We start from the raw sequence: 21089 nt of genomic DNA, 5'->3' as shown, positions 1-21089 counted from the left end.
GACTGCTCAATGGGAGCAGAGAACCACGTAGGAGGTGCTGAACATCCTTCCATAAACACCCTATTAAAAATAGGCAGTGTCTCTAGCTGTTTTGAAAGCGGATTTTGATTTCCCTAAAGTGTGAAATAGTTACAGGAGGGAGGAAAACATTCCCCCATCAACAGGACATGAGCAAACGCTCCAATGTGAGAATAGTCACTAGTTTGCAGCACACAAGCAATGTCACACCTTTAATCTCACATTTTAATGTACCATGGTGACTCTTTGCTACTGTTGGCCATTAGCTTCAACATCAAAGAGTAGAAACTCCATGGGAGCTAAATAATATTAAGGAATTTATCTAAGCATTTATCAAATGGCACGTGGCCCCCCCTGTGTCCGTACTCACCTGGGACTCCCAAGGGATCCCTGAGGGCTTTTCTGCTGCAGTGGAAAATTATGGAAACTCATTCCGTTGTGACGTGGATGCATTCACAACACGGCATTCCCGGGCCCAAAGGTCCCAGGGGTTACAGGAACAAGAATGAGCAGGTGGAACTTGGAAGGCGTGAAATATCCCACCATTTCGGGGCTGTGGGTCCCAAACCCAAACCTGCACCCGGTTACAGGACCTCCAGCCATCCAACCACTGAGCGTGCCGAGCCCCGCGCTCTCCCAGCACATCTTCTGCCCACCTCCAGGGAGGACCAGCTGCCCACACTGCCTCAGGCTGGCAGCCACAGGTCATGCAGGGCACGGTCCCTGCCCGTCCGATTAACTGGAATATCCTGCTCTGGGTTATCCCAGCTGTCCAGAGGCAGCCGAGGTTGAGGAAATCGAGGCTGATGCCCACTCCTTGACTGGCCCTCCCCGCCAGCAGCAGGCACAAAGGTTGCAGGAATCTGAGGCACATCCAGAAAAACACACGAGACACGGAGCCTTCGACAAAGAGAGGTTGTCTCTCTAACCGCTCACGAGCGCTACACCTGCCACTTTTCCTGCCATCATGGTCTAAGGGGCACGCATCTAATTAAGCTCTTAACGACTGTTCTCAACTCCTATTTAGTTTTAAAGGCTGCTGTTCCTATTCACAAGCACTTGGATGCTGAAAAGCTCTCCTAATTTTCCAGTAATACCAGATCACCTGAAAAAAAGATTTTATCTTTGCCTACAGACCTTGCACTGCCTGAATATGGTCTAGCCTTGATGATCCTTGACAGATTATCGGACAATATAAAATCCAAAATAATGATATCAGCACTGAATATGGTCTGAATGGTAGATTCTCCTCTGATTTCTATAGATGTAGCATCAAGCAATAGGAAAAACTGTGATTTTATTGAGTTGCTTTTTTTTTATCTACAGAGATAGTGTGAAGAGCTATTACATTTTCCTCCCTCTGCCCTCAGATCTGCCTGACGCCTCCCATAAAAGAGCAGCCACTCCTTATCCTGCTGGGAACGAAACAGAGAGCAGAAACTACAGCTGAATGCAGGCTTGCCTCTCCTGCAGCCATGGGAGAAGACACAAGGTCCCTGCAGACCACAAAAGCTCATCTGCTTGGCAAGGGAACCCCCCGAGGGCTGTGGGTTTGGGGTCAGAGCACTCCCCTGATGTCCCCCACACACAGATGTTTTATGGGCAGCTGTTCTGCTGCCAACTGTATGGAGGTACCGAGGAGTTCCTCCCAGTTCCCAGAGGAAAGATGCGTTTACCCGGTATCTGCTGCCAGACAGCAACAGTGGGACAAGAGCGGCACGTGCTGCAGCCCGTCCTGGGCTCTACGTACGTGCTGTTGGCTGGTTTGCCGGCCAGGCAGAAGTCTCCAAGCCTGTACCTCAGCTGGCTACCTCCTGTGTTGAGTGGCAAGAGACCTGGGAGGAGATCTTGCCTGTAAAGTCTCTACCTGCCGTCCTTCTGGGGTGAATGCTGCTGTGGGATGCAGGCGGACAGTAGGGGCCATGGGATGCCTGACCACAACCAGAGCTGGAGGAGGCCTCCGGGGGTCATCTCCCCCATCTCCACCCCAAAAAGCAACAACGTCACTCCTGGCAAATGCTTCTCCAGCCTACCCTTAGAGATCCCGGTGGCGATGTCTCCAGACCCGCTCCCCGGGGTTCGTATCTATGCCGTTACCCCCACCAGTCACTCGGCTGTCTTTTGCCACCCTCCCTCCCAATCAATCAGTCACGTTTTGTCTGTCTTCTTAGTTTTGTTCTGCTCCTTTTTCTGTTCTCTCCCTGCCTGTTCTTTCTCTAATTCCTGACATTGATTTGTTTCTATTCGAGCTTTGAGACTCATCTGAGCTTTTCAACACCTTTTGTTCCTCCTCATCCTTCTCTTCCTTTCCCCCTCCCAGATCCTCCTTGTGTCAGTCTCAAGCACAGACCAGGCTGTGGAAGGCAATCGGCTCTGAAAGCCTTTCTGAACTGTATTTTCCTTCTTGGAAAGAGTCCCAAAACCAAATAATAAATGTTTATTTTAATTAGTGAGAGACCACTGGCCTAGTATTAAAATCACCTTCTGCTGACAGGATGCACTTAACTGGCTGCTGAATTGCTCAGTCAATGGGGCTACTGCATTCTTTCATTAATTCCAGCCGAGAAAAAAAGTCACACAACAGACCTGGCTCTGCACATAAACAGCACCCCTAGTTACAGCAGCACATCTGTAGTTAAGGTTAAGCCAGTCTGCTTCTGCAACCCGTGATTTTCCAGGCTTCTAACCTGGCAACTATGGGACCTGCCGAACCAAAACTTCTGCACTTTGCTCCTCAGCAAGTCTCTCATCTGCAGCAGCACTCCAGAGAGGCAGGAGTGCACTTTTAAACCAAATGAACTGGCAATTAAGGTAACTTCCCAACAATCGTGTTGGTCTTCCCATCAGACAACTGCAGTGAAGCAGGGAGCCTGAGCCCCCAGCCCCGTGTGCAGGCACATTGCTGGGACTTATGGAAGTCCTTCCCCAGTCTCTATGGCAGGGTCTGTCTCAGACTTCCTCAATGGACAAAAATCAAATATGACCCAACCTGAAGTTTCTCTGACTCCCTAGGGCAGGACAACTCCCTCACTTCATCTCGGCAAACGTCTTCTCTTCGTACCAGTAATTCCTTGGTTTCCCTGTGAAGGTTTTTAGATTGTTTGGGAGGGGATTTTTGCCATCGCCATGCAGCATACCCATTGCTGACCTTTGTCATGTCACGTTACCTGTGCCTTTGTGTCCTCCTAGCAATGGGTAGCCTTCCAGGAGAGGCGCTGAGCAAGTTCCTGGTGTTCATCAGGAGATATCCACCCAGCCCTTCCATAGCTCTATCTCTGCGGGCATGGGGGAAACTATTCATTGAGTGCATCTGATCCAAGAGGAGACACAGCCCTGAGCTGGGGAAAGCAGACAGACTTGCTTCGCTGCAAGGCACCACATGCTGCCAAAATGCCCCAGGGGAGATGACCCCTGGAGACTTACCTTCAAGCCTGGCCTAGCCCAGGCCTGGGGAGGTGCTGGGGTGAGCGCTGCTAACAGGGCCAACCCGCCCCGGGCAGCGGGGGCTCGTCTGTTCCTTGCAGCCGCCTCTGGGATGAACCCAGCAAACGCGCTGGGTTGCTCTGTGATGCGTCGCTAAACATGCACCGCGTTACCCCGGGTAGTCATCCTGGCCAAAACACCTCCAAATGATACCCCTCAGAACAGTTTTTCTAGATGGTGTTTGCAATACGCCCACTCGTAAAACAGGTGATGCTGCTTTTGGAAGGACTGCTGCAAGCTCGCATCGTGCTCCAGCAAATCTGCTCAGAGGTAGAAAAGTTTCTAACCTGTCTACTAATTTGGTGAAGGCAGACTTAAACAAATACCTCTTTTTTTTTCTTTCTAAGTTTCTTTTAAATGACAAACTCCTTGTCTCCTGATTCAAGGTTAATATTTCTCCTTGTTTAAGAGAAGTCTGGATCTGAGACATCAGTCAGCCTTTTGCTGCCTGACATATCCCTGTAGACTGAGACAGGCTCACTTGTTAAATTCCTACTTCCACACAACAGCAGATATTGTTTTGTTCGTTGTTCGTGAATTACATCTGAGTAACGAGGCTACAGAAGGAGAGCAAGGGTCTTTAGCAGAATAATTATTTTAAAATACATGCAGGTTTGTCACAATGGGCTGTTCTCAAAATCAATATGATGGCATCAAGTGCCAAACTTCTATTAAAAATTAAACCTTTAAAACAAACCCCGATAACGTCCCATCCATTTGCTGGGGAAACCTAACAGCCAGCCAGTGCCTCAATAATCGCACATTCAAAAGAAACAGCCACCATTTGTCACTCTCAAGCATCAACAGAGAAAAGTTTGTAGCCTCTCTGCTGCACACCCCCAGAACAAGGAGGAGGATTTCCAAGGGCTGCGTTTGCAGCTTGCCTTTCTCCCAGCCAGTCACCAGGTAACGTTTCGGAGCCAGCAACCGTCAAGCTAAAACCTCTGACAAGCTGCTCGGTAAAGGTCAACCACTTAGTAATGAAGCCATATACATCAACGGCACAGAGAGAATACAAATGACAAGCAGTTCTGGGAAAGAGCCGTCCCTGCGCTGCACATGCCACAGTATCTGTCAGCAATGGCCGCTCTGTTTAATTTGCCCCGTGCCCCCAGTGAAGAGAATCAGAATAAATCAGGGAGTCAGGGTGGGAAGTCATCTGTCCACACTTCTTCTGCTTAATATCAGACCAAAACCATATTTGAGGCTTTCTAGGAAGAGGTTGAGACTGGAATTCACTCACCACACCAAACACGCAGCCACACGTGCTGCTAACGCCACACCGACACCGCACGGGCTGAGCTGCCGCCTTGCCCTGGAAAGAGGGACACGCATCCAGGGCTGTCCCCTTCCCTCTCCACGCCAGTGTCACCGATGTCTGGTTTCAGTCACTTTTTGTCCGCCACTTATCGGGAAGAGAGCATCTCTTCACTTCTTACGAGCCAGAGGAAACCCTCTTAGAAGCAAATGCCGTGAAGACATATTCCCGAAGATGCCACACACTATCCCGGAGGGCTGGTGCCATGTGTCACCTTGCAGCGGGTACAGCTGTGACAGCTGGCCTTGGCTCTGACGGACCTGTGAAGATCTCAGCTGGATCAGGCATCCCTCCATGAATTATCTTTCTCCTGATAAACATACACACACACACGCACAAACACATACGGACATATATATATATATACACACACACATACACATATTATACAAAAATACAGATATATTGTATAAACTAAATGCCAGTATTGGACCTGAGGATACGTTACTGATTACCTACAATAATGAAAGAAGGCAGCAATTTATTTTTCTACAGAAGGGTATTTAACAAAATTACGATTTAAACATTATATATAGGGTAACCTTGTCTCCAAAACCTCTCACAGCAGAAATAAATTGGGGCTCATCCATCATGAGCAAATGCTGCTGTTCCAGTCTCCTCTGGAGCAGTTTCATACCAGACTAGGCAATTTCCCAGGATTTCACCAAGCACCTGGAGCTGATCCGATCTCGGCTGCCTTCAGCCATGCTCGTCTGCGTGGTTAATGCACCCTGCCCGCACGATGAAGGCCCAGATGAAGTCAGCACAATATTAAGGTAATCTGGAGCTGCCTGATTCAGATAATCAAAGTCAGACCCCCAGGGCTTGTCTCCACTGAGAAATCAGTGCAAAACATCCAGGATGTGAATCTTCAGTGCCACAAGCATTGGCATTAAATCCTCCTGCTCCCCACTAAAATTAATTTCTCCCGGTTCACCCTAACCCAGTTCCCAAAATGAACTGAGCTCAGCGACACGAAGGTAATTTCGGAGAGGAGTGAGGGTGGTGTGATGGAAATTAGTGCAAAAAGCTGCAATGCAGCAGTATCGTCTCTGCCTGCTCTTTCAGACATTCCAGACGGGTCTTTGGACATATTTCCATTTGAAGGTAGGACAGTCATCTTCCCTCACTTCCTACCCACTGTCTTATTTTAAGTAATGAATCACATGTTTTATTTTTTTTTCTTTTTCCCTTATGAAGCTGAAAATGCAGATCAAGCTTTTCTAGTCCTTTGAAGCTCCAGACTTCCACCACACCAGCAGCAAATAACCTCTGCTGCTATTGAACGTTATTTTATCTCTGTTAAGTGCCATTTGTCATAGAAGAATGACACTGTTCTGATTTCTTAAAATATCCCCCGTGTGATAGACCTTTGTTTTTCCCTAACTAGCAAACTCACTTCTGATATTCAGAAATAAGGGAAATATTCCACTCTCAAATTTCGGGATTAACTGGAGGTCATATTCAGGATGTCTGTGAACCTCCTGAACCATGGAGGAGGTAAGAAGACCGTGCATTGTGTTGGGTCTGTCTTTTTTTTTTTTTTTTCTGTTAGAGAGAGATGATTTTATATACTTTTATAACAGAACATGAGACCTTGGAAATTATTTCTGTGTGAATAATGACAGGGAAAAGCAAAGCAGCAAACAAAACTGCCCCAGAGCTGATGGCATGTCACCAGTGCAGCATGCACGGTGTCCTTCAGCTGACAACAGTTTCATTAGCAGCCGAGCACACTACGTTTGCTCCAAGGTGCCTAAACCACACCAGACTGACAGCTCTTCGCTTGCTTTATTGGGCCTGTTAGAGATAGTAGCCAGGAATCAATTAGCAGTCAGAATATTTAAGTTGTATATAACTGTGTGGACAAACACCCCAAAGCAACTCTCAGCCCGTTGCAGAGGCTTGACCGGCGTTTCATCACCCCAAGGCTGCAGGCGTTTTACGTGAGGAGTCAGAGACAATGATAAAGAAGGACTATTTGGGCAAATTGTGCAAGGAGTTACTCCATCATGCAGATGGAGCCATTAAATCTGGTCTGTTCCACAGAGGAGGGATTTGCTCGATCCTCACCCAGCTGCCAGGAGCCACGTTACCCCCCACATCTCACATTTTTTAAAGTTCTTCCCTGGTGTGAAAAACCTTTCTGGACTTGGGGGGAGAGAGTTTTCTGGGTCAATCCTCTCAGTCAAGTGCATTTTACAGGCAGCAAATTAATTTCCAACATAAAAGCAGAAAAATATGAAAACTGAAGAGGAAACAGAAGGTAGGAAATCTAGGAAAATAATTGCCCACTTGGCCAGAGTGAAAGCAGCAGATTGCTTTGCGAGCTTATTCAAACTGTATGCAAGTATCCAAGATTTTTCTCTTGAAACTGCTAAAACAATCATTACCTACTCACTTGCAAATTTTAGCGAAAATAATGAACTGGCGCATATTGATAGCAAAAGCCATGGCATATTACGTATTCCAAAGGACTTACCTAAGTGCCACTTTCTTTAATACAGCTTTGGAGGAAACATTTTAACAAGCTTTATCAGCATAAAACATATTTTGAAATTCATTAAAATTAATAATTGGCATAGCAAAGTCAAAGCCATTTAAGTGGAATGACTTAACCCTGCTGGACAGTGTTTTTCACCGACTATAATGGTTAATCTGCCAGTTGAGAGAGGAAACTTCTCTTCTATTGTCAAATGCAATGAAACAAAGGAAGAAACTTCTCCAGCTGATGGAGACTTCATGGAAATAAATGGAATATGGCAAGAATAAAGCCCATTCTTCAAAATAAAACAAATTAACCCTAAGTTGAGGAAACTGAGTCAGAGCAATTTCCTTGTGACTGAACTAAGCACTGGGTTTTAGTCTGGCCTCAGCCTCTATCTCCTGAGTGGGTGTTTCTTTTGGACTAGGCCCTATGGGGCTGGCATGAATTTCCCATGGAAGTCCTTTACTCTAAGTTTTTGCATTGTTTTCACACCCGTTCAGTGCTTGACTCCAACATATATTTTAGCGTACAAATGGCAGAGCCTGAGGCTTGGATTTTCCTCCAGGAGGCTGTAGGAGGGAGTCCCTGGAGGGGCCAGGACAGCATAGTCCTGCGCTGCTACACATTCCTAAATTTGCTCAATTAAATGTATGAATTAAACATACATTTATGTATGGAGAAGTGTGACAAGGCTTTGTGCAGTTTAATTTATACCCTGAAATTTGTTGAGCTTCATATCTTATCTTGCCATTCTTGCAAAGAGTGGTCAAATCCCACTTGCCATAGTAGATGAATTTAGAAGAAACTTCCTCCCTCTTGGGTCTCAGGATAATTTTGTGCTTTACAGAGACATTTGGGGTAGTTAAGGGCACCTCAGCCCTGGGGTGCCTCCTTCTGTAGCTACAAACCAGCTCCTGGTAGCAATCATTCCTTCACGAAGAATTCACTTTCCCACTATCATCAAATACATCCCTATTAACAACTAGCAAATGATGCTCCCCGCCAGCAAACCAAACAGTCTTTGCTTAAAACCAGCTACATGTCTTTGGGCTTCCTCCTACCAAGGGCTGCAAACAAACATCTCTTTATCCTAAATTCAGTTAACCTCTCCGTGGCTAGGATCTTGTACATTCTCTATTCTTTGCTGAAATTCTTTGCCGAGACCGGGGACACAGGCTGTTTACCCTGTTACATTAAACGGGTCCTTCTCGGTTCCCTATTTAGAGGAATCCCCAAGAGCCACCAGCAGATACCCCTGGGCTGGGCCGACCGCAGCCTCCTCCCTGCCATTGCTTCTTGCTGACTTCTGCTCCTCCCTTAATCTCAGGCTGCCGTTGTGTTATACAGACTTCCCAGAGCTGTTTAAAAAGAGGTCATTTTGGATCACAAGACTTTACCTGAATCCTTCTCTTTTCTGGCATTTATCACCTGCTGAATTTTTGGGTTCTGCATCAGAAGAAGCCATCATGTCAAAGCAAAAGCAGTTGCCAAGGTTTGTCGAGTTTCAAATGAAAGCCACAGATACCACCAAACCATGTAGGATTTGGCTCTTTTGAGTTAGAACGGGTGAAGATTTGTAGCCTACTAAAATCTAAGATCAAACGAAATCTCCAGCCTCTCTGTACAACTAAAATGAATCATTCCCCCTCCACAGATGGAAACCACTACACCTCCCAAGGTTCTCTTTGTAATCTACTCAGCCAACAGTCACTTCTACTTTATATATATAATTTGCTTTTCTTACAAAACTGTGAACTCCAAGAAACACACTGTCCACCAGTCACCATCTTCCACAGCCTCCAACACAGAACTGATGATGCAATTTTTCATAGAAATGCTCCTTACTCTCCCTCATGAACGCCTGGGGCCAAGGAACAATTTTTTTCTCTTTCTGTGTGTTGTGCCTGGCAGGCAGGGGCCAGAATTGCATTACAAAAACATATAATAGGATCTACAGCATAATGCAGTGTAATGAGTGATAACAAGCGGAGTGGTAAATGGTGTCATTTAGTGCATGTTGTCCCTGTGGTTCCCTATCATCAGCTTTTTATTGAACAGGCTTGTCCTCACAGTTTCTTATGGATGTAAAAGTTTGTCTCCGTTGTTATGCCTGTCTGGGTGTCTATTTAATGCTTTTCTGCTGCAGCTCCTCTTCTCCTGCCCCTGTCTCAGCCTTCTCCAGGGAGTTGGGACAACATTCTTGTTTATGCCTTTTTTTCTTTCTTTTTTTTTTTTTTCCTTTTTTTTAATATTTCCTTTGTTGCTTCACTTCCCAGCTTTGTAAGCAACATGGACAGTCAAGTGCTTCTGAAGGCCAACACGTGATATGCAACCGCAGAGAGGCAGATTGGCCCCAAACCCAAAGATGATCCTCGCAACACCCCCTTCTGCTTCCTCCACTGTTTAAGAAACTAAAACCAAACACTTGTCAGAGCAGATCACTGCCAACTCTTCCTCAACTCTCATTAGCATCTACTCAGGCTCCATTTGCAAGACTCTTTCCAGACCGAAACACACAAACTGAGAAGGCGGCTTTGCTCCGACCTGCCCCCTCCGGCTAACGCCTTTGACACAGACCTGACAGCGAAGGGGCCGAGGGCTTTCACATCCCGAGACTGTCGTCTCAGGTTTTAGCTCGCATCGCTCTCAGTCCTCTTCCCATCTGCGTCACCTCCTGCTACTTCCATCTTCAGTCTGCACATTGCAGAACAGGCAGCAGGAGCTAATACAAGGCTGCTTGCTTATAGTTCTATTAATCATCTTCCCCTCATCCCATCTGCCACCTCTCTTCTTCAGTCTGGCCCACCCAGCTCCCAAATTTATAGCACTCACAATGCAGAAGAGTTAATCGAATCCAACCTCTCAGCAAAATCTCTAGCATCTGCTGTTCCATATTTGGTTCCCAGCAAGGGCTGCTCAGTCCCAGCCTCACCTCCCTTGTTTGTACCTCGGTTCCCATTACACCAAGTGAAGAGCGTAATTAATTAATTGGTACCCGAACTTGAGAGTTCCACATGCATCGTTAGAAATAATCACAATAGCTATGCTGTATGTGTAAATATCTTTTGACTATGTCTTCTCATATTTGCACAGTAGCAGTAGCTAGAAGCCCCAGTTCGCCCTGGGATCTCATCCCTAAGGTCAGAGGTAGGTGAGAGCTGCAGACACGTAAACGGAGGGAAGGGAGAGCAAAACAGGGAAAGACAGGCAAAACTTCTCCATGTCTATACCATGAGTTCACTCATACGAGTGTGGTTTTCCAACAGAAGCAATTAAAATAACAATAAAAAGATAATCAGAAACAGTATGTTCCCCTCTACCAGGCTTACCTATTTTTTTAAACAGAATTTCTCAACAGTTAGTAGATTTCAAAGAAGAGATTTTAAAAATCATAACCACAATGTTTGATTTATGACAGATACTGGGGCCAGGGTGTCTTCTGGCACAACCACCCCAGTGCTGGAGGCCAGGGCAGGTGGAGGCAGGGCCGGGGACAGGCAGCTCTCGGCACTGTCAGACGCAGAGGGCGAAGTCCCAGCAGCCCAAAACCGCCCTTTTATACCTAGACCCAGCTGAATTTCCTGAGTTTCTTCCACACGTGTCCCCTTGGGGAATACCTTGTCCTACACGGCGTCTGTTTGCATGTACCGTTCCTGGGTTTCAGCAGATAGCGGTGCACGGCACATCTCTCAAGGAGACGTGTTCGCCCTTTTCGTACCAACACCGTTGGTCTGCCAACATCAGCTCAGTGAAACGGGGGGCCTGGGGACACGAATGGAAAACCTATTGTCTACCAGCCCAGCCCCACTTCTGCTTTCTTTTGGAGGATGGTACCTCAGGCGTTCACTTACTTGCCATGCGTTATTTTTGCTGGAGCCCAGCTGCTTTAGCTCTACCCCTCATTTCTTTTCTTTGCAGCGCAAATCATTTAGATGCATGCGTAGCTCTGAAACAAAGCAGCCATTTCTTCCTGCACAGCTAAGCCCGGTGCCTTCTGCTGGAGATAATTCATGCGCCCACTGTTCTCAGCAGCAGGGATGTAAAGGGAGAGGGTTGGGGTATGTTTAATAAAAATATATCTTATACTGTTTACTGACCGAAGAGCTGTTCGACAGATGCTCCATCCTTAGTTATGTTTAAATTATTCCCTAAGCAAACAATACAAACTGCACACTTCATCTTACCCGATACAAAAATAAACAGAACACGCTAAATATATGGGTCTGGTGTAAGATCCCATACAAAGAACACGGATTTCTCCTTTGCTTAAATATTTTCTGCACAATGTTTGCTCAATAATTTATTCTTTCACTGGCTACAACAAATTAAGCGTCAAAATCTGTTTATATCTTATGAATTTTCAAGACTAATAGTGAGCCTCCTATTTCAGCTTAAATAATGCTGGTGAGACACATCTTGATGGACTGTATAAATAAAGCCAGATACAGAGATTAAAAAAAAAAAACCAAGAGCTGGGGTTTTTTTTCCCATTTTTCTTAGTTTACCAAAGAGACATGTGAATAGTGCGATCAGCTCCATTTTCCCTAAAACTTCTGAGGTGTTAGGTCCTTTACAGAGGAAACAAAAATCACTGCCTGAAATGAATTACAGAAGAGCTGCTTTGTTGCTTTCAGGTCCATCCTACCACATCCCCTCCGCGCCCTGCCTCGGAGGCGGCAGGAGGGGATGGGGTGAAGCTGGGCGCCGGGGGGTCCCCGGGCACCAAGCGCCCGCCGCCCCCCCAGCACGACCCAGCTCCCGTGGCGTGGGGTGAGTCACATGTAAGTGGCCCCTGAGAACCCAGACTGGCTGGATGGAGCCAGCGAGGCCAGCCCAAACCTCAGAGCCCCCCTCCCTCCAGCCGGGGCCACCCCTCGACCGACTCCGATTGTCCTTGGACAAGGCAAAACATGCAATTTGGCCATCAGCCCAGCCTTGCAGGTCATTCCTGTAAAGCAGTGCAGATGCTGCCGTAAAGACTGATAAAAATCACTTTTCACCTTGACCTTTGAAATCTGGCGCTATGTCAGACGTACCAGACACCAATTTAGGGAGCAGGAGTGAATGCATCCGAGGAAGGATCTGACCCATCGCCCACCATGGCCCTTCATCCCATATCAACCCAAACTGGGCTGTCCAGGGTTGTCACAGAGCCTGGATTAAAATCCTAGCTAACAGTCTTCGCATGCACTTAGCATAAATGTTTCCCACTAATTAAATTATTTGCTCACAATTTGTAAATGGACTAAGCCTGGCAAAGACCTTTCATCTCTCTATAGCCACCTTATGTTAATTCACAAACAAATTCTACCAATTTATTTCTCACAAGACTTAAAAGGCAGAGGGAGGAAGAGTCCACCCAGGACAAAACCACAAATTTTTGTATTGAGATTTTTGTAACAGGGCCGGGGACAAGTTCCTGCCTGGCTTTCACTCCTGGCAGACCTAAAATTGCCAGCAGCGAGGAGCAGAGGGGCGGAGGGGAGCCTGTTGCCCAACGGGTGTGTAATTCACATGCTGCACCAGGGCTTTAGCCGGGGAAGTTTAGACACTGACTTTTTTGGATCTGTCTCACCATGTCACTTCCCATCAACTATATTTAAAGAGAAGTCCAACAAAAGAATAAAATATCAGGGAGATAATGGGTCTGATTCATGGTGGTGATTCTCCAGATTTAGGTAATTCCCCTCAAAACTCCGCTTCAGAAATGCAGAAAAACTGAATGCAGAGCCCAGCAAATTCTGTGACTTGTGATGCGGGATCAGTGACGCAGCCCTTGAGGGAAAGGAAGGATGCAGGTGGAAAGGGAAGAAAGAAGATGGCTTCAATTTATCAATTACTAATTCAATGAACAGATTAGCAAAGTGAGGAGGATAAACAAATACTGCTTTGGTCGCTGTTCAGCTCCGCTGTTCCTGCTGGAGGAGCCACGCCGCAGGCACCGCTGGGCTTTCAGCAAGGGGCACGGGTGGGTGTGCGGGGTGAGATGGCAGAAGAGGAGGAGAGATGCCCTCGAGGAGGGATCAAAAGTGCAGCTCTTCAGATAACTGGGATGTTTCTCTGGCTCTTGGTGTATACAAACTAGTGTGGTGAGGGTGGACCAGTGATAGCGACTGCAGTATATGGACCTTTAAGAAGATAGAAAATGCATCTTTGAACAGTGAAGGGGCAGGAGGGATGGCACTGACACCTTCCCGAGGAAGACAAGCACAATACGAAGCAACTTTTTTATCACATCAAGAGAGGCAGGGAATTATCACACTCAAGTACCTGTGGGTATTTCCAAAGGAGCTGAAGAAATATGGCCTAATTTCTCTCCATAGCCAAGGCGTTACTTGTCCTGACTTTGCAGCAGGGATGAAACAGTTCTGGACAGAGGTATTTTTTTCTGTTTGCCCAAGTGTCCTTGATAAATCAAATCTCTGCCGTTCTTGGAGGGCTGCACGCTGACACCTCCGGGCACAGCCTGCCCAAGTGGCCGCTCTCCAAATGAACCACAGGTGAGCGGGGAGTTAGAGGTGGTAACAAACCCGGCAGGATCCAGGCCAGCATCTCATGAGCCTCGTGATAAATGTTTCTAAAAAGGGTTAGGTGGAGGCTCCGTTCAGCACTGCACATCGCTTACCTGAAGTGGGAGCTGGGAGGGGACAGGAGCGATGGGAGATCCTGGAGGGTCCCTGTTTGACACTGGTCAGGGAGAGCTTGCATGGACTCTTGTGCCAGCAGGCATGTGGGGATAAATATTTGGCTGTAAAAACACCAAACCAAAGCAAAAAAATCGTGAGTGTGTTACCTGAACGGACTCCTCAGGAGTGTCTTTGAGAAGAGCTTTGCAGTAAGGAAGCCCTCAGTTTCTTAAGAAGTTGAAGATAAGGAATTTAGCAAGAATATACGGTAAATAGAAAAGAGTAACCTGCTTGGAGTTAAGTACATTAACCACAGTCCAAATAACAACACTGACATTAAGGTAAGAAGAGCATGACAGCTCCCACGTGACCTCTGGGAGCTGCATGCATAAAATAGTTCCTTCATTTAAATAACAGTTTTACCAAAGTATTTCTTACTCAGCAGCAATGCTAAGAGGGAGGGAGCATCTCTCGCAGCTTCTTCTCACTAAGAAAATTCCAGACTCGAGAGAAAATACCTGTAACTGAGAGAAAGAGGATTTACTTCAGATTTCTTTGCATCCATGTACGTTGCTGAGTCTTATCCCGGTGAATTATGGTAGCTCACTCAGTCCGGGACCTTTTTACAGTCTTCTGGAATTAGCTCCATTAACAAGTCATGGAAATATTCCATTCAGGCAAAGGATTAGGAAAAGATGCACACTCTTGGTGTGAAAACTAGCAGCACATCCAAACGAATTTCTGAGCTCCCCTCCCTCCGCCCTGACCCCAAAGGCTGCAGCCGGCAGCGGGCTCAGCCTGGCTGCCCCGGCTGGAGTCAGGGCTCTTTCGTGGTTTAGGAGTGCTGAAGGAGACACCCGCTCCGCCTGTCACCTCCTGGGAGTCAGACCAGCCGTAGGGGCTGGGACACAGCCGGAGAGGCAGGTACAGCCCTCGGGAAGGGGCTGGGCAGACCTGGGGTCCAACCTGCTCCATCGGAGCGGCCGGTTCTGCTCTGCCTGCCCCTGACACCAGCACAGTTAATGGTCTAAGAAAGTAGCGTGTGCTCGCAGTAATGGTCTATTAAACCTCTCGGCTGCTGCAAGGGGAAAGTCGAATACAAATGCTGGTCACTCAACGCACTTTCCTGTTCTGTGAGTTGGCCACATCACGAGGAATTGCTGTGGACCTGCTTTCCACTGATCTACAGCAGCTACGCGATTTCAACTGCCACACGCTGCTCGGGCGTCGGGAGAGTTTATTGTTGAGGAAACACGATCCCTGAGGTCCCTTCCCACCTGGTATTCTATGATTCTGTGATTGATTCTATGAAACAAGCACATACAGGGCTGGTTCATTAGGATTCACGAGCTGGAAAATGCTTTCAAAATGCACTGAATAAAATATAGATTAGGAGAAGAAATACATTGTAAAATGCCTCTTTGAACACTACTGTCAATGAACCCTGTAATACAAATACTTTTACGGTACGTTTGCTTGTGAAAGAGACTGTGAAAGTCATTATTCTGCGAATATTGGTATGTTTTCTTCTGCAAGATGGTACTGCACAGAGGTATCAATACAGGCCCCAAAGTAGGAGCAACCCAGATTATCTTGAATATGAAAATGTACACTTGTGCATTGCCTGCAAAGGAAATAAGGATAACTTGGTATTGCATAACTATAGCCTCATTATCATCATGAGTCACTTATTATTTCTACTGCATAGCTTTTTCCACTGTCAGACCCACAGTTATCTCTAAATAAGAGGTTTATATTCCCCTTCTGGTAAATCAAACTCAGAACAAAGAAAATTTTGCAAAATACATTTTGCTGACCGTTTGTTGTTGCCTTCGTGTTAGTCTGTCCCAGCCAAATCCCTGCGTGTCCTCTTGGAAAAACAGTTAAACTCCTTCCACCAAAATTACACGCTGATTTTGCAGACCCCTTGTTTTTCACTATTCCATTAGAGAGTAGAAACAACAACATAAGGCTTAACTAAACAGTGACCCCAAAACATGAGAAACTTGCAACCTCTGCACAGATAGTCTATGAACTGAAAAAGGGCTCAGTTACTTGGCTCACAGAAACATTTACCCAGCTCTGGGGAAAATACTCAGCCACAGATTTTTATCTAACAGCTTCTCTGGTGACAGTTTAATACAGAATTTGGACTCAAAAGGGTAACTGAACTTCAACAAGCTTTTCCTACAAAGAACACTGAAAATTGCACTTTCTTCTGCCTGATGGATACTTTCATTGTTTATGGTATAATATTCTCCTAGCATATAGGAGATTACTCATATTTTATGCATTTACAGACATAGGTCCAAACACATATACAGGTATTGTGTGTACCGCTGAGACGTTGCAAAGAAAAAATGCTGAGATTTTCGCATCTTGGGAGAGGTTTTAACCAGCTCCCAAATGTCACATGGCAGTTAAAATGGAACTATACTCATGTTTTTATTCAAATAACTACTCTAAAATTACAGAAGATAAGTACTACCTTTCAGCATGAATAAACTTGAATACATACTAAAAATAATTCTGCATTAACTCCTGAAGTTACTGCCTTCTGGAAGGTGTAAATGGATAGAGTTTGCTATTAGATACTTTACATAACTATATGTCAAAAAACTCAATAGAATGAAAATTGCATATCCGAAAACGAATCTGCAGCATTTTGAGAGGTAGTTTCACAATTTATTTTTTTAAAAAAAATCCTCTCAAGTTTTTTAGCTAAGCCCGAGATTTTTGGTACAATTCAGTTTTTCACTCTGATTAGATGGCATCAAAATTTTAGGGGATGGACGAAGAGGTGTGAAACACAGTTTAGGGATTAGGGTACGATTCTCTCACCCTCGCTTACAAGAGTTTGTACTTCGGAGTGTGAGTAGCCCTGGTGAAATCCATGAACTCGACTGCAGAGTAAGGAACAACTTGAAATGAGGAAGGCACGCAGTGTCTGACCCACTCCTGATAACAGAACTCCAGTGGTAGACTGTGGTTTGAGCTGTATCCCAGTGCCAGGACCCTTTCAAAACCTCCCCTTTTTTTATGTATCACACCTGATTTTTTAACCCAGCCAACTGGGTGTCGGATGAATTATTTTCTTGAGCATCTCTGGGTCAAGGTGGCCCTGGATGGTGCTAGGAAGAAGTTCCTCATCTACCCCACACCCTCCTCCTCTTGCACCCCCTCTCACCCCTTACAGCTGACCCTGGGAAGCCCAGAGCAGCGGGACCAAGAGGGGTCTGGTCATCATCCCTCCATCACAGTGCCGCAGGGTTACCTCCTGGTCGAGGAGCTCCGTATTATTCCTGGGTGAGAACAGCACAGGACGTCACCATGCGGCTCTTCTGCCATGGAAGATGCTGAGGCTCCTGCAAGATCAGAGGGGAGTTATTTATTACACGTCACTTATTTCTTATAAATAAAGTTCTCTCTATCCAATGTGTGGCGATGGGTAGAAGAAGTATACCGCAGTGAGAGGGAAAATGCAGCAACAGCTGACACGTCGGCAATTGTTTGGGGGTTTCTTGAGGAAGCAGAGTGCTGGGCTGTGTTTCTTTCTCATGACTTGGAGGACAATTTTCAACCTTGAATCAGGCATTATTTTCAGAAAGTACAGCTGCTGAGATTCACCAGGAGAATATTTGAAACTGTGAATAATACAATATTTATTAATCCAAGTAGAGCAGATTAGAGCCTTTTATTCCTAGAAAATACAGTGCAGACAGCTTCTTTCTATATGCAAGGATGAGTCCTGTAAATCCAAGTAAAGCAATAACATAAGCAGGCAAAGCATAATACAAAATGAATTCCTAAGTACTAAGCAAAGAGTTTGAGAATTATTGCTATCATTTAAAACATGGAAGGCTATACCTTACCGTAACAGAATACTCCAGGATCGACCTTTTGGGCTGTATTGTTAAACACAGGTGGTTTTCCAACACATTACTAGGTTCAATAACACAAAGTAACTTGGGGAAAACAGTTCCCTGTAGGAGGGGATAGTCTTTACACCGACTTCAGGCATTTCCCTTAGCACCGAGGCAGGTGCCGAGACTCCCCATCTAACCAGGGAAGAGGTTCCTCACAGCTCTGCTGAGCTGTCCTCTCGAGGAGCCCACTTTCCTTGTGGATGAGAGAGACAGCACAGATAATGAATTCAGTCAGACATGTAAAGTGGACAGAGTAAATACCCAATTACATGATATTAGCAAACGCTAGGCACGAGATCAGATGAGATGTTTCACAGACTTTCCCTGACGGAGGGAACTATCTATGATCCAATCTTCTGAGTGTCACAGGTGACTACACCCAGCCTTACGTACAACACAAGATGTGTTTGATGCAAGTGTATCATCCTGAAAGGCACCCACTTGTAAATAAAAGAAAGCAAGACCTAAGGAATCAACCATTTTCTTAGTAGTTTCTTCCAGTAGCTAATTCCCCAGCTTTTAGAGGTTTGCATCAGGTTAGCAATGTAGACAGGGCCATTAGCTCTCGCTGGTTGTTTTTCTGTTAGATGGAGAAGCCCTTCAGTGTGCAGTACATCTCCCACGAAGGCGTACGCAGGTTGTGTAGAATCACCTCGCAAACTTCGTTTTGCTAAATGAACCAGATCAAGCTCTGAGACATTTTTCCAGCTTACAAAACATTTCTATAGCTTTTGACTATAATGATCCTTTGTGGCATTAAAATCTAATCATCTGCAACAAATAATAAGCCTGAGCATTGTCCCAGTGAGTGATAATGGTATGTCTACGTGCTGTGACCAGTACCTTTGGTGGCGAGTTGCAAACGCAAAATCTGATGGGCAAACTCAAGTCTTTACACATGAGTGCTGTGATGCTTAACTGAGACAAGAATTTGAATATGTGTTTGAATATGTGATTTTCAAGACAGGTCAGCAACCATCACGTTCTTTAAAAAGAAATTCTGACCAACATTGTGACAGTGGAAACAGCTACACGTTGGGTCCTCTGCAGGTTTGTCCCATCCCGTTCACTGTACTGTGGTAGTCCAACCCAACATCCATTGTTGGTAGGACAGAATGTCCTAATTTTTCGTTACTAAAAGGTCTATTCTGCATGTAACTTAACAGATCTCCTTGCTGTACGTTTGCTCTACTCTGATGACTTCACCCCTCTGGAAGTATAAGTGCCTGCCTCATTTGGACATGAAGTACCACACATTGAGAGTGGGAGGATTTTTGAAAGCCCACAGCTTACCCTTTTGTCTTCTGACACACATCAGAAATTTTCCCCTGACTCCAACGGGAGCAGAGTTAGACCAGCACAGGCTTCCTTTTACAGCCAGTCCCTGCAGTCACACATTTGCAAATCACTCTTAGCTGTGGATATTTATGCTGCAAACATCTCTTCTTTTATCAATAAACACCTTTCAAAGCCAAGCCTTTGCTATGTAACAAACTTGAAGTCAACAAGCAGATTTTAGGCATTTGTTGAAGAGCCAAAAGATATGAACGTACAGTTAAGGACCTTTATCTTTGGGAGCAGTCATTTGCCATCATTTTCCTTCTCTCTACTTACGTGTTTTAGCAGAGCTGCATGATTTTGTGTCTTACATAATATAGACTGGGTAATTACCGAATGTCCCATATGTTGTAGGTCATTCCCACGGCTCTTGATGCTTAATCTCTTGTCTCCTGTTTCTCCATGAGCAGGCATCCTGCCAAGTTTTGATGCACATAATATATTGGGTAGAGGAAAAGGATTCCTTTCAACAGCAAAAAAGGAAAGGGAGAAAAAAAAAAAAGAGAGAAATGTTTTGAACTAGCAGAGCAAAACATTTTAATTGAGCTGATAAAAAAAAATCAGTCCAAAAAAGTATCAAAATCTCTTACGAGATGGCAAAATTTATCCAGCTCTGAATTTGATGGCAGGCTGGAATCTGGAGCAGAGACAAGAAATTATACAAACAGCAACGGTAGGAGAAGAGGGGGTATTTACATGAGACGCGATAAGCAGCGCAGCGCCTGACAGAGAGATTCACAGGGAAACCACTGCAGGACCGTGCGTTAGTGATTGACACTTCGGATCCCGAGGTGAAGACAGAATTCCTGAGGCTCTGACAGCCTCATGTTTGGGGGAAGGTAATGAGAGCATTTTATGAGCAAAGTAGGTCACAGCTCAGCAGGAGAGGCACGTTGTCACATTAAACTATGAAGAAGCATAGCTTCCAAGAGGGTTTCTTTTTTCCTGCAGTTATTTCACTTAGCCAAGTATAATCCGTATTTTAAGGAAAACAGGATGGATGTAATTTATGGGTCACCCCATTGTTCTTGCAACGGCTTTGTGAAAGAGGAAAGTGATTGCACTGTCTTGCTACAAAAGATGGTGATTTGGGTAAGTAAGCTCAATTGTCTGAACAATATTCTGCAAATGAGCGTAAAAAATTGTATCAGAGAACAAAGCATGAGTCACACAGAATTACTCAATAAGAAACAGCAAGTCAACTTTCATAGGATTTGGGTAATGTGGATATCTCCTGAAGTTACGCTTAGCTGCAGCAGCAGTCATGATGGAGACCAGACACACAGAGCAATAAAAATACCCAGTTGTTTCAAGAGTAATAAGTAGAAAATTTCAGGTGATAAAACCCAAACCAAACCTCAGTCACATCATATTTCTGATAGCTCATGTAAACTCTGCAAAGGGAGCCCAGAAATTATCCAAAGAGGTCTGAGGAATGTGACGTTTTGCCTGCTATCCCATCAGGAACGGGAGACTAATGACAGGATGATTGAGGCTAGATTTTGACACTTGAGAGTACATAGAGTAGGTGTAGAAAAGATTACAGTTATGCACACAGATGGAAGAAGTAGATCACTGGAGAACAGAAGTGTGACAGTATTAAGACAGATAAAGTAATTTATTTTATAGGAAAACGATTATACAGTTGAGAATCATGGGGCTTTTTTTCCCCATCAGAGTGAAAAGGAGAGAATATTTGATTTTCTTCCACTGATCCACAAGATGTGTCATGTGCTTCTGACGGTGTCAGAGAGAAAGAAAACGGTTTAGAGAGTGAGCGAACATTTGGATTTCTACCTGACTGACAATGTTCAAGTCAGGGAATTGGCCCAGCATCAATGAGTATCTAATTAATTTTGGCAGTAAATACTGCCAACACCGCAGGAAAATGG

This window comes from Fulmarus glacialis, unplaced genomic scaffold, assembly GCF_000690835.1.
Source record: "Fulmarus glacialis isolate BGI_N327 unplaced genomic scaffold, ASM69083v1 scaffold20754, whole genome shotgun sequence".
In the NCBI taxonomy this organism is placed as follows: Eukaryota; Metazoa; Chordata; class Aves; order Procellariiformes; family Procellariidae; genus Fulmarus; species Fulmarus glacialis.
The sequence above is the reverse complement of the archived record's forward strand: the minus strand, read 5'-3'. Positions refer to the sequence as shown.